Consider the following 14,539-nt stretch of genomic DNA (forward strand, 5'->3'; position numbering starts at 1 on the left):
AACAGTATTTTTAAGTGAGGAAAAAATAGAACATTCCTACTGTCAAACATTTGGAAATCACAGACATAATTCACCCATAATACAGTTAATTACTTTTAAATAAAAATGTAAAGGGCAAGTCTTCCAGATTTTCAGTGAATACATATATTATTTATATTTTAATTTATATTATCTTACAATTTGCTTTCTATTTATTCAACAGTAATATACAATATTGAACATTTTTCTATATCCTTTGATATCTGCAAACCTGATTTTCAGTAGCTGGAAATGGAGGGGCCAAATTTATTATCTAATTTTATACATTAGGACACGTGTATAATGTCCAATTTTACACTGTTATAAGTCACACTATGATGAACATTTTTGTACATAACTAACCATATTTCAGTTCATTTCTTTAGGTTATTATATATCCACACATATGACATTCAATTCTATAAAAATTATGTACATTTTAATTTATTTTATTTTTGTACATGGGAAGCTCCTATCTTAACTCACTAAATTCAATAAATTTTGTATTTCTACAACAGAAAGCCAACAAAGGGAGTTGTTAGTACATATTTCCAGGGATGAAGTTGTCTGGATGCAGCTAATGCCTCCATAGAACTGACAGTGCTGAGTTTATGAAATGGAGAGAGTTCTGGAAAAGCAAGAAAAAAAGTCTTGTTTGAAACCCCATGTCTACTGTAGGCACAGAAGGGAATGGAGGCATCTGAGCATTTTATTTTCCATCTCTACAGCACCTCAGAACATCGACATTTTATTTTTTTTTCTTCTCAGAAATGTCTTAATAAGAAGCCTGCAGTGTACACAAGTTTCCCAATGACAGGTTGGGGATGCCAACCTTCTCTTTCATTGGCAGCTCATAGTATCCAAGTTTCTCAAAACCCTAAGCCATCTTATTTGTTCTTTGGAACTTTGTGGCCTACCACAGTGCAATTCTCATTCGGTGTTTAATAAAATATTTGTTAGTTCTTTTCTAATTGAGAAGGTTCTGTTCTTTTCGCCTCAAGAAATCACTTAGAATACAAATAGCAGTGCACAATAATTAGATTTCATTGAATGTAATTGATTTGAATGTTCATGAAACAGTGCCTCCAGTATGTTTTGTTTCACTTAAACTTTGATGACAATTGAGCAGTTGCCTTGCCTTACCTATCTGCCACCCCACCACTCCTCAGCATCCGATAGGCTGCTGTTCCTGTGCCATCACTGTTGTTTGTCTGAAAGCCTTTTAATTCGCTGTGGGTGAAGTTGAATAGGAGTGCTCAGATCTTCTAGCTCTACCACCTCACATGTTAGTTGTTAAGGGAACCATCTCCTTAGGTCAACAATAAAGAATAATTAAATTCGATTTTTTTCCCTTGATGAGAACCACCAAAATATCCTTTTGCATCAGAGCCCTAGCACTACCCTTTTCTCCCATTTCTTCTCAAGCAATCTGAAAGCAATCTTTATTTATAGTAAGAAATGAAAGAGGAGAGTTTAACAAGCCAGAGTTGGGAAAGTTTGCTGAGGTCAATGCCATTGAAGCAATGTGCATTTGCTCTTTGAAACAAAAAATTTTAATTTGATATTGAAATATGTTCATAGAATTCTTTGGCCACATGTCTGATTTGATCAAGGTAGAGTAAATGGGTTTGTATTGTATTCTAACTAGTATCTTGATATATCAATGAAGCAAATTATGAGCCTGCCTCTCAGGCAGGTTGGACTCCAAATTTCCTTTGTATCTTTCTATACTATTCTCATCCACTGGCACAAGCATAACTCTCAAAAACTGTAGAGAATTGCTTACCCATGGCTACTGCCAACCTATGGAAAAATCCTCTGTGCTGTTTCAAAATATCCCAGCAACTTGCTGTCTGGAAACAATTAGAGGCTGGTGAGGAGGAGTATCTGCAGCCCTTCTTTTCAACACTCTCTCCCTTTATCTCTTTTGAGTTAGAGGCAGTACAGTCCATGAACACACGGAGGAAAAGAAGGTCCTTTGCAGAAAAACAATAGGCCCAAGGCCCACTTTGTGAGAGTTTGGGGTGAAAAAGAAACTTCTCTGTCTACCCAACATCATCCTTAACCTTTTACACAGAAAATTTGTAAAATGAGCACTGGGGACAATTATAATTGAGAAACATAAAAATGGTGTCCCAGGATGGCAAAGCTGAACAGAAGAACAGATAGAGCAAGGTCTGGAATGAAAAACCAGCCTTGCTTTTCATGCCTGAGTTTCCACCTGGTGAAGGAAAATGGGTTGATTGCATCAACTATTTTTTTTAATTTTTAATTTTTGTAGGTACATATTAGGTGGGAATTCACTAAATGTTTATATCAGTGAGCTACCTCCTCTCTGTGTCACTGCCTTGTTTCTCAAATTATGATCATGCATCACCTGCATTAGCATTACCTGAGGATCCTAAAATAATTGCAGTGATCTAGGTGGAGGCCAGGGATCTACATAGTTAATAATTATCCGCAGATGATTTTGTTTTTATAATGTGTAAGGTCTAATGTAAGAGTGCCTGTGGTAGCAAAAAAAACCCTGAAGGGAGGTGTATTAGTCCATTCTCACACTGCTATAACAAACTACCTGAGACTGGGCAATTTATGAAGAAAATAGGTTTAATTCATCAAAAGCAATTGCAACAAAAGCAAAAATTGACAAATGAGATCGAATTAAACTAAAGAGCTTCTGCAAAGCCAAAGAAACTATCATCAGAGTGAATAGACAACCTTCAGAATGGGAGAAAATTTTTGCAATCTATCCATCTGACAAAGTCGTAATATTCAGATCTACAAGGAACTTAAACAAATTAACAAGAAAAAAACAAACAACCTTATCAAAAAGTGGGCAAAGGATACAAACAGATACTTCTCAAAAGAAGACATTTGTGTGGCCAACAAACTTATGAAAAAAAGCTCAACATCATTGATCATTAGAGAAACGCAAATCAAAACCACAATGTGATACCATCTCACGCCAGTCAGAAAGGCGATTATTAAACAGTCATGAATCAATAGATGCTGGTGAGGTTGTGGAGAAATAGAAACACTTTTACACTGTTGGTGGGAATGTAAATTAGTTCAACCATTATGTAAGACAGTGTGGTGATTCCTCAAAGACCTAAAGACCTAATACCATTCCACCCAGCAATCTTATTACTGGGTATATACCCAAAGGAATATAAATCATTCTATTATAAAGATACATGCATGTGTATATTCATTGCAGCTATATTCACAATAGCAAATACATGGAATCAACTCAAATGCCCATCAGTGATAGACTGGATAAAGAAAATGTGGTACATATACACCATGGAATACTATGCAGCCAAAAATAATGAGATCATGTCCTTTGCAGGGACATGGATGAAGCCTGAAGACATTATTCTCAGCAGACTAACACAGGAACAGAAAACCAAACATTGCATTTTCTCACTTATAAATGGGAGCGGAGCAATGAGAACACATGGACACAGGGAGGGGAACAACACACACTGGGGGCTGTCAGGGGGGTAGAGGGAGGAAAAGCATCAGAATAAATAGCTAATGCTTGTAGGGCTTAATACCTAGGTGATGGGTTGATAGGTGCAGGAAACCACCGTGGCAAACATTTACCTATGCATCTTGCACATGTATCCCAGAACTTAAAATAAAATAAAATAAAAAATTTTTAAAACAAAAATAGGTTTAATTGACTCAAATTGCACAGGCTTAATAAAAAGCATGACTGGGAGGACTCAGAAAACTTACAATCATGGTGGAAGATGAAGGGGAAGTAAGCATATCTTACTATGGTGGAGCAGAAGAGAGAGAATGAAGCGGAATTGCCACACACTTTTGAACAACCAGATCTCATGAGAACCCACTCATTATTATGAGAAGAGCAAGGGGGAAGTCCACCCCCACGATTCAATCACCTCCTACCAGGCCCCTCCTCCACATGTGGGGATTAAAATTCAAGATGAGATTTGTGTGAGGACACACAGCCAAATCATATCATTCCCCCCCTCCCTGGGCCCTCCCAAATCTCATGTCCTTTTCACATTTCCAAACCAATCATGCATCCACAGTAGTCTCCAAAAGTCTTAACTCATTCCAGCATTAACTCAAAAGTCCAAATCCAAAGTCTCATCTGAGACAAGGTAAGCTCCTTCCACCTATGAGCCTGTAAAAATCAAAAAACAAGTTAGTTACTTCCAAGACACAAAGGGGATAGAGGCATTGGGTAAATGCTCCTATTCAGAAAGGGAGAAATTTCCCAAAACAAAGGGAATAGAGGCCCCATACACATCTGAAACCCAGCAGGGAAATCATTAAATCTTAAGGCTCAAAAATAATCTCCTTTGACTCCATGTCTCACAAACATACTGATGAAAGGGGTGGTCTCCCAAGGCCTTGGGCAGCTCTTCCCCTGTGGCTCTGCTCGGCATAACCCCACCATCTGCTTTCGCAGGATGGTGTTGAGTGCTTGCAGCTTCTCCAGGTATAAGTTGCAAGCTTACAGTAGATCTACCATTCTGGGGTCTGGAGAACCAGGCCCTCTTCTCACTACTCGACTAGGCAGTACCCCACTGGGCATCTGCGTGGGGACTCCAAACCCACATTTCCCCTCTGCACTGCCCTAGTAGAGATTCACCATGAGGGCTCCGCCCCAGCAGCAGACTTCTGCCTGGACATCCAGGCATTTCCCTACATCCTCTGAAGTCCAGGTGAAGACTCCCAAACTCTTGCCTTCTGCACACCCACAGGCCCAACACCACATGAAAGCTGCCAAGGTTTGGGGCTTTTACTTTCTGAAGCCATGGCCTGAGATGTATCTTGGGCCCTTTTAGCCACAGCTGGAAGTGGAGCAGCTGGGACACAGGGCACCATGTCCTGAGGCTGCACAGAGTAGCAGAGCCCTGGGCCTGGACCATGAAACCATTTTTCCCTCCTAGATCTCTGGGTCTGTGATGGGAAGGGCTGTTGTGAAGGTCTCTGATATGACCTGGAGACATTTTCCCCATGGTCTTGGCTATTAACACTCAGCTCCTGTTTACTTATGCAAATTTCTGCAGCTGGCTTGAATTTCTCCCCAGAAAATGGCTTGTTCTTTTCTATCACATGTTCAGGCTGCAAATTTTCCAAGCTTTTATGTTTTGCTTCCCTCTTAAACATAATTTCCAGTTTCAGACCATCTCTTTGTGAATTCATAAGACTGTATGCTGTTAGGAGCAGCCAGGTCACTTCTTAAATGCTTTGCTGCTTAGAAATTTCTTCCACCAGATATCCTAAATAATTAATCTCAAGTTCAAATTTCCACAGAGCCTTAGAGTAGGGGCACAATGACACCAGCCTCTTTACTAAAGCATAGCAAGGGTGATCTTTGCTTCAGTTCCTAATAAGTTCCTCATCTCTGTCTGAGACCACCTCAGCCTGGACTTCACTTTCCATATCACTATCAACATTTTGGTCACGACCATTCAACAAGTCTCTAGGAAACTCCAAACTTTCCCTCATCTCCCTATCTTCTTCTGAGCACTCCAAACTGTTCCAACTTCTGCCCATTATACAGTTCCAAAGTTGCTTCCACATTTTCGTGTATCTTTATAGCAGTACTCCACCCTACTGGTACCAATTTTCTGTATTAGTCCATTCTTACACTGCTATAAAGAACTACCTGAGACTGGGTAATTTATGAAGCAAATAAGTTTAATTGACTCACAGTTCCACACTTAAGAAACATGACTAGGAGGCTTCAGAAAACTTACTATCATGGCAGAAGGTGATGGGGAAACAAGCACATCTTACCATGGTAGAGCAGGAAAGAGAGAGTGAAGTGGAAGCATCACACACTTTCAAACAACCAGATCTCGTGAGAACTCACTCACTATCACGAGAATAGCAAGGGGGAAGTCAACCCCCATGATTTATTCACCTCCCAGGAGACCCCTTCCCCGACATGTGGGATTACAATTTGAGATGGGATTTTGTGGGGGACCCAAAGCCAAACCATATGAGAAGGCATACATTCTAAATTTAGAAGAGCTTTTGGGTGGCCTACGATGGACTGAAGTTTCTGGAAAATCTTTGTTTGTATGTGTGCCTACATTCATTTTTCAAGTAACCTAGTTTAAATCTTTAATCAGATCCCTAAATGAATTCTTTTTTTTTTTTTTTTTTTTTTGAGAAGAGTCTCGCTGTGTTACCCAGGCTGCAGTGCAGTGGCACAATCTCGGCTCACTACAAACTCCAAATCCTGGGATCAAGTGCTTCTCCTGTGTCAGCCTCCCAAGCAGCTGGGACTACAGGCACCCTCCACAATGTCCAGCTAATTTTTTTGTATTTTTACTGGAGACGGGGTTTCGCTATGTTGAGCAGGCTGGTCTTGAACTCCTGACCTCGTGATCCACCTGCTTCGGCCTCCCAAAGTCCTGGGATTACAGGCTTGAGCCACCATGCCTGGATCCTAAATGAAATCTTGACTCCCCACAGAATGTTAAGAACCATTTGTTCTTGGAATGCTCAAGTTGATATCAGGAATAGAGGCAGCTTTCCTAAAATAAAATGTCTTGAAAAACCTCCTCATCTACTCTTATTCCATTTCTTCTCCCCTGCAGCAACCATCCAACCTCCGAACTGGACATCAAAAATGTCAAGACTCATGAAAATCTGAATTACTAAATCTATTTAGTTTGTAAGCAATCCAAATGATTCAGTGTATATATTAATGGCTTTCCTTTTTGAGGTAAATGATTGCCTCAAACCAGAAAACAAAAGGTTAATTTTATCCTCTGCTCACATTACAAAAGCAAAATCAGTCTTGAGGCAGTCATTCTTCTTCTGCAAAAACCAAAGTGGTTTCTGAGAAATCTCTTGCCACTTTGAAGAGTGAACAATTATAACACTCATGATTAGAGAAATGAGATTAATTGGCTCAGAGTGTGATGTGAGAGTGTGTTCTTTAATGAAGATGGCTGCGCAGAGTGGATGCACACAAATGCATATCCAGAATGGTTCAGAGGACATGGGTTGTACTTCTCAAAAAAAGTGTGCTTAGAAAACTCTATGACTAGAATATCTTGGGAAATCTGTTAAAAATGCCAATTCCCTATACCCAACCAGTCCTTAAGAATCAGAATTGCTGGTGATGGGGTCAGAGATTCAGCAAGTTAGAACAAACACCCAGAAAATTAATTTCTGTGAAACATTCTGGAGTTTGCCAGTTTTGAGGACAACACTTCTTCTGAGTCATCATTATGTAATGATAAAGGTTGTGCAACAGAGAAGGCAATGCTATTGAGCCCAGAACCTAGCTTATAGATAACTAACAATAGAAGACCTAGTCTTACCCATGGGGAATTTATAGTCATATTCAGATGTTTATTTCAGAAGGTTGAGAATTGAAGAATGAATCTGTAATCATAAAAATTCCATTTTGGACACAATTAGGAAACATATTACACCTTTACAAGTAGTGGATATTTTTAAACTTCATTATCCTACATATGAGACATCGCAATTAATTTCTCATTCTTGCAAAAAGAGCCCAACCTAGGTGTGAATGAATAAATCTCAAAATTATATGGCAGTTTAAATTCCATCTCTAAGGCTTTCTGATTGATGAGGGATATTCAGAAGTGAAGCAGTTCATCCCCTGGTCTGTAGACAGGCTTTGGGAGGGGTGGAAACTCCATGAATTATGGTTTACCATTCTCAGAATGACGTGTCTGTGAAACCAGAGAATCCATTCTGAGTTGGTCAGTCTTAAGGGAAACAAAACATTTCTGTTTTTCATTCCTTTCCTTTTATTAGTCTCTGATATTGTCAGTGCCCAGAGCTCAGGTTCAGATGTTTCTCAGATGGTCAATGTTTTCACACCAAAGCATTTTTAAGGAAGTTGCGAATATATCCACACCCATAAATAACATAATTCACTTGTCATCAGATGATTCGTTGAGATTGTTTGCTATGACTTCTTGTCTATTTTCACTCCTTCCAAATGACTATGCAAAGCAGAGACCTCCCTCCTGGAAATAAACTTGTTTAACATTTGCTTCATTTAAAAAAAAAAAAAAAAAAGATTGTCAAAGCAAGGCAGTATATCCACCGGAACACGTAAACAGATTCAATAGCTATAAACTGATGTCAAAGAGTCACGTGCACCTGCCTGCAGCCACAAACTTCTGTGGCAACAGTTTCAGAGCAGTATGTGCTGAAAGACCTTTTACTAGTCTCTCCATCAAGTTAATGGGCTTATTTATTCTTCTCCCTAAAAGACTGAGGTATTAGAGTATAATACATGTGCTAACTCATCTCTGATAATATAGGCAGCAACCCCTAACTTGTCATTACTGTGGTAGGCAGAATAGTAGTCCCCAAAAGATGCCCATCTCCTAATCTCAAGAACCTGTGAATATGTTATTTTACATAGCAAAGAGTAAAGATAGCAGGTTTACTCCAATTAAGATTGCTAATCGGCTGACCTAAAGAAAGGATTATTCTGAATTAGCCAAGCAAGACCAATGTGATCAGAAAGGAACTTAAAAGAGGAAGAAGGAGGCCAAAGAGTCAGTGTCAGTGATGCCATATGAAAAGAACTCAGCTTTCCATTGCTATGAGCCATGCAATATCACCAGTCTCTAGAGGATGGAAAAAGCAAGGAAACAAATTCATCTTTAGTGCCTCCAGAATGCAACACCCTGTCAATACCTTGATTTTAACCAGTGTGACCTATTTAGACTTCTGATCTACAGAACTTCAAAATAACAAATTTGCATTGTATTAACCAATTATGTGGTAATGTGTTGTTACAGCAGCAATAGGAAACTAATACATTCATCTAGATATTTACATCTTTTTTGCCATTTCCTTTTCAGAAAAAATAATTATTTAATTAAAAAATTAACCTGAGTTTTTCTCAAATGGAGAGGAGCTTTCAGATTTTTTTCCTTGTTTCTTTTTAATTGCTCCTAATATCTAAAGATTGCTTTGCATAACTCTCTTGGAGTAGATAGACCATGACAATAACGATGAGATAAAAAGAAAGAAATCTGGAGCACTTAAAGAGATTCAGCTTTTTGGCGGGGAGTAATGCTCAAATCTGGGCTTGTAACATTAGGTGCTCTGGATATCTGAGAGGAAAGCAGGATATAGAATAAAAAAGATGCCCAATCAGGAGAAAGTTCAGCTTCCAGCATTGGCTATGAAGAGAACCTGTTTTGACTGTGTTCATGGCATTCAAAATCTCTTAACAATAGTTGAGTTTTGACGAAGTATAAGTCTCCTGAGGCTTTATATAAAGGAAGATAGCATTTATAGATTTAACTTCTTATTCTGTTGCTTATTTCTATGTGAAGAACTAGCTGAGATTCTATTCTCTCCCTTGCCTACCAGCTTCACTGTGTTCAGAGGTGCTGGTTTAATAACTATCCTTTTCTTACCACTTTCTCCTGCTGGCTGTAAGAGTCACCATACTCTCCACCCTGAAATTGTCAATTCCTGTTTCTTTGAAAATGAAGGTTCTTTTAATTTCATTCATTCCACAAAAATATAACATTTTAAATTAATTAAGTGCTTTTTTTGCCTTTGTCAACTTTGAAAAATTGTCAAAGCAACCTTCTGTAGGACATAAAATCTTAGGACAGGTCCTGAAACAATTTAACCTAGATAAAAGCGTTAATGTTGGCCAGGCATGGTGGTTAAGTCTGTAATCTAAACACTTTGGGAGGCTGAGGTGGGCCGATTGTCTGAGGTTCGGAAATCAAGATCAGCCTGGCCAACGTGGTGAAGCCCCATCTCTACTAAAAATACAAAAAAAATTAGCCGGGCATGGTGGTGGGTGCCTATAATCCCAGCTACTCAGGAGGCTGAGGCAGGAGAATCACTTGAACCCAGGAGGCGGAGGTTGCAGTGAGCCGAAATTGCGCCAATGCACTCCAGCCTGGGCAGCAGAGCAAGACTCCGTCTCAAACAACAACAACAACATCAACAAACAACAACAGAGCTAATATTTATGGAGTAACTAATAATATGTGTCATGTTCTCTACTAGGTACTTAAATATTATCCCATATAATATCTATAATAATTCTATAAGTTATACATGTATACAATGTTTATTTTTCACATGAAGAAACATTGGCTCAGATAAGTCATATGATTTTCCCAATATCACCTGAACAGTAAGCAGCATAGCTGGAATTGAAAAACAGGTCTGTCTGATTATCTTTCCTTCTCTTTCCTCAGCAGTATATTGTTTTAGTGCTAAGCAAGTGATAAATATGATAGTGAAGCTGATACCTTCATTGTAGGGGCTGGTGCAACATATATTTTTTAAATATAATTTTTAAATAGACTTTATTTTTTACAGCCATTTTAGGCTTCCAAAAAAATGAGTGTAAAATACAGAGTTCACATATGCCACTCTTCTGCCTCCGCCATCTTCCCATGGTTTTTTCTATTATTAGCATCTTGCATTAGTGTGGTACACTTTTTACAGTTGATGAGCCAATGTGAATACTTTAATGTTAACTAATGTCCATAGTATCATGATTCACTCTGTCTTATGTAGTTCTTTGGGTTCTGGCAAATTAGTAGTGTTCTACAAATCATTACAATATCATATACAATAGTTTAACTGCCCCAAGTGCCCTTTGTTCAATCTATTCATCCCTCCTTCCTTACCCCGAGGCCCTTAGCTAGCACCAATCATTCACTGCCTCTATTGTTTTGCCCTTTTCATAAGGTAATATTGCTGGAATAATGTTGTATGTAGCTTGCTCAGACTGGCTTTTTTCACTTAGCAGTATGCAGTTAAAGTTCCTACGTGTCTTTTCATGGCTTGATAGATCATTTCCTTTTCTCTGAATAACACTCCATTGTCTGGATGTACTACAGATTGTTTATGCATTCATTTATTGAAGGACATCTTGGTTGCACCTAATTTTTGGTATTGATGTATAAAGCTGCTATCAACATTTATGTGCAGGTTTTTGTGTAGGTATGTTTTCAATTCATTTGGATAAATGCCAAGGAGCATGATTGCTGGATTATACGGTATGCCTGAGTTGAGCTTTTCATAAACTGCCAAATTGTTTCTCAAGCAATTATACTATGTCGCCTTCCAACTAGCAGTACATAAGTGTTCTTGTGCTCTGCATTCCTCATCAGTATTTGATGTTGTCAATGTTTGGAATTTCAGCCATTCTAATTGATATTTAGTGGTATCTCATTGTCAATGTAATTTGCAGTTCCCTAATGACATACGAAGTTGAGCATATTCTTCTTTGCTATCTATATATCTTCTTTGACAAGGTGTCCATTCAGATCTTTTATCCATTTTGTAATTAGATTATTTGCTTTATTATTGAGTTTTAAGAATCCCTGGCATATTTTGGGTAATAGTCCTTTATCAAATATCTTCTGAAGGTATTTTCTTCCAACCTATTGTTTGTCTTTTCATTTTCATAACAGTATCCTCTCAGGGTGGTAGTCTTTAATTTTAATAAAATCCTACTTGTCAATTTGTTCATGGATTGGCTTTTAATATTAAATCTAAAAAGTTATCACCAAACCCAAGCCACCTAGATTTTCTCCTATGTTATCTTCTAGAAGTTTTATAGTTTTTACAATGTCCTTTGCAGCAGGGAATGAGAATACTTTTTTATACTGAGCAGATATTATTTGTTTACAAGGTGATTATTCTTCTTATATAACATTTTATGTATTGCAGAAGGCAATTGTTTCTACTTAGTGTTGGTCTCTTGGGTACTTTTAGGTATTTCTTTCCTCTTTCTCTTTCTGTATCCAGAAGGAATGAGCTATGATCGTTTTGGATTAAAAACAATTAATTAGTCATCAAGTAGGCTGAGTTACAGGTCAAGCCAAAAATAGAGAATTAAAAAGTGTGATGTGTCATTTGTACTCTCTTTTCTCCAATACTGAGATACCTTCTTCTCATATTCATTAGAGGCAGACCAAATGAATGTTATTCTCATTTTGGATACATAGTTCCACACCACCCAAGCATTCAGACAAACTCTTAGGCTCTTTTTTTTTTTTTTTTTTTTTCAGATGAAGTCTCGCTCTGTCGCCCAGGCTGAAGTGCAGTGGTGCGATCTTGGCTCACTACAAGCTCTGCCTCCCGGTTTCATGCCATTCTCCTGCCTCAGCCTCCCGAGTAGCTGGGACTACAGGCGCCCACCACCACGCCTGGCTAATTTTTTGTACTTTTTAGTAGAGACGGGGTTTCACCGTGTTAGCCAGGATGGTCTCGATCTCCTGACCTCGTGATCCGCCCTCCTCTGCCTCCCAAAGTGCTGGGATTACAGGCATGAGCCACCGTGCCAGGCCTCTCTTAGGCTCTTGAACTCTTTTCTGCTTATTTAAGAAATTTCAAGTAGTAACATCAGAGACTTTGCTTAGAGTTTCAAAAAGCTAAGCAGGACTCTCTGCTACTTTCACTCTCAGCATTTGAAGCCAGTCAAGACTCATAAAGCATTTCTTTAGAAAAATTAATGTAATTTTCCAGAGCTCTCTGCTGGCATTTAGAACTAAGGCCCTGGTAGCAATAAAACATAACATTTTTCTTGCTTCTTCTTTTCACCTTGAGGTGAGGCACTGGTGGTTGAAAGTATGATTCAGAAATTTATGGCATACTTGGACAAATTTCCTAATACCTTCTACATTGCACACGTCTAACTGCTAACATATTCATAGCTCTTCATGTTGATGCAACTTAACCATGAAATTAAAACTTTGGCCATTTGGCCCATGTTAGTTGGATGCTCCATAAACTAAAATTATTTTTTTATTTGCATAAATAGCCAAATAGATATTTATATTCATATAGATAGGATTGACTCATAAAGATATTTATAACCTATCTATATAATACATTATATTCACAGTGGCTTTTCACCATTTAAAAGGAGAATGTGTAATTTTGACTTTAAAACACATAGCAATCAAAGTTCTGCATGTGAGCTTGCTGATTTTAGAACACCTCTACTATATCAGCAGCTATGCATACAGTTTTATTAATTCCAAAAGGGCACTTCATATATGTTTGGCTCCCTTTTCTTCTATAAGAAAAAAGCTCAGGTTATACACAGATTCGCTTCTGGCTAACTCATTCATTCCTCAAACGCTTCTTGAAGATTTATTTTGTTTCTGGTGGTTGTTGTTGTTGTTGTTGTTGTTTGAGATGGAGTTTCGCTCTTGTTGTCCAGGCTGGAATGCAATGGCACAGTCTCGGCTCACCGAAACTCCACCTCCTAGGTTCCAGTGATCCTACTGCCTCAGCCTCCCGAGTAACTGGGATTACAGGCATGCGTCACCACACCCAGCTAATTTTGTGTTTTTCTTAGAGACAGAAGTTCTCCATGTTGGTCAGGCTGGTCTCGAACTCCTGACCTTAGGTGATCCACCCCCCTCAGCCTCCCAAAGTGCTGGGATTGATGAGAGAGCCCAGATAAATGAGAATAGTTCCTTTCCCTACTTGTAAATAGAATTTATAGCTTATAGAGAAGATAACTTTTTAGTATGATGCCAAAGAAGACCGGTCTTCAATACATAAAGCATATGTACCTTAATTGCCAAGCATGGTCAATTTTATATGCAACTTGAAAAAATGTTTAATCCAACACATCTAATATGGTTTACAGTCTCTCCTAGTTTCAATAATAAGCCTTTCAAAAATAAATCGTAGCAGTTCTCTATTTACATGTCTGCATGATCAGCGATGGACTCTTTGGTGTGTTTTTTTTTTTTTTTTTTTTTTTTTTTTTGAGACGGAGTTGCTCTGTCGCTCAGGCTGTAGGCCAGTGGTGCGATATCGGCTCACTGCAAGCTCCGCCTCCTGGGTTCACGCCATTCTCCTGCCTCAGCCTCCCGAGTAGCTGGGACTACAGGCGCCTGCCACTACGCCCGGCTAATTTTTTGTATTTTTAGCAGAGACAGGGTTTCACCGTGTTAGCCAGGATGGTCTCCATCTCCTGACCTTGTGATCCGCCCGCCTCGGCCTTCCAAAGTGCTGGGATTACAGGCGTGAGCCACTGCGCCCGGGTCTTGGGTCTTTTTTTGAAACTGGTGTTGTTATCAAAGGGCTGTGACCCGTGTGTCAACTGGGATTTGAATTTGGTAGAAATGGTTTGGTGAAAGTTGTAACTTCTCTTAGTATAGAAAGAATCTTAGGCTCTAAGGAAAATGGGAGGAGATCATTAATATGTGGATGGGATGGAGACCAGTAAGTATATACCTCAATTGATTAGTTTCTAAACCCTTGTATGATTAATTAATAATGGCTTTTCTTCAAATTAACACAATAGTAAATTTACCCTAATCTAGAATTCAAATAGCTAAAAATAAAAAGGACTCTACATCTTTTATGTGTTGATAATTTACAACACGCATGACAGCGCTGATAGGGAAGAGGAAGAGGTATTTCCTGCAGGCATAAATATAATCTAATGTAGGAAAAGAAGAAATAAAGTAAACAATTCCCTTGAAGAACACTGTGTTGTTGACATGAAAAGAACACAAATTAAAAA

The sequence above is a fragment of the Gorilla gorilla genome, chromosome 19 (assembly GCF_029281585.2).
Source record: "Gorilla gorilla gorilla isolate KB3781 chromosome 19, NHGRI_mGorGor1-v2.1_pri, whole genome shotgun sequence".
NCBI classification, from domain to species: Eukaryota; Metazoa; Chordata; class Mammalia; order Primates; family Hominidae; genus Gorilla; species Gorilla gorilla.